Raw genomic sequence first — 599 nt, 5'->3', positions numbered from 1 at the left:
ACATCTAAGATGGCTACACAAAAAATTCAGTGCATTAGAAATTATGCACTATGCACTTGGCATTGTACCAGCTGTGACAGAAAATGCGTGTATGATCTTGACCAGCAAAGGTGGAAAATGAAGTTCTGGCATGCAAGATGCTATTAGGTGAGCCCTGTGCCAGATTTTAGGTGAACCTGCCAACTCATGGCTTCATTCAACCAAAAGTAGCTGTGAAGGTCTCTTATGTTCTATAAAAACTTAGCATCTATTTTGCTCTTTCATGTTCTCAATAATTCCACCCATATTTTATTTAATTCTCTCAATAAATTTAGCAATATTTTGTTGTTTTAAACTACATAACATCAGCAATTACTTCCTTATTTTATTCCCTCTAATTCTTACTTGCAATATTGCTGAGGAACTTTCTTAGGGAAAATTCTTACAAAACATGTAGCTGGATCATCCACCAAAAAACATTTAGAATTAAGCCTAACAAGTCTCCAATTCTGCTTTCACAAATTTTCACAAACACACATAAGGAATCAGGGATGATATCAGAGGGTAAGGTGTATGCATTCCCAAAACTAAACAATTTCTAGCATTAAGTGTTAGTCAGC

This window comes from Penaeus monodon, chromosome 19 (assembly GCF_015228065.2).
Source record: "Penaeus monodon isolate SGIC_2016 chromosome 19, NSTDA_Pmon_1, whole genome shotgun sequence".
NCBI lineage: Eukaryota > Metazoa > Arthropoda > Malacostraca > Decapoda > Penaeidae > Penaeus > Penaeus monodon.
This window is presented reverse-complemented; position numbering follows the sequence as displayed.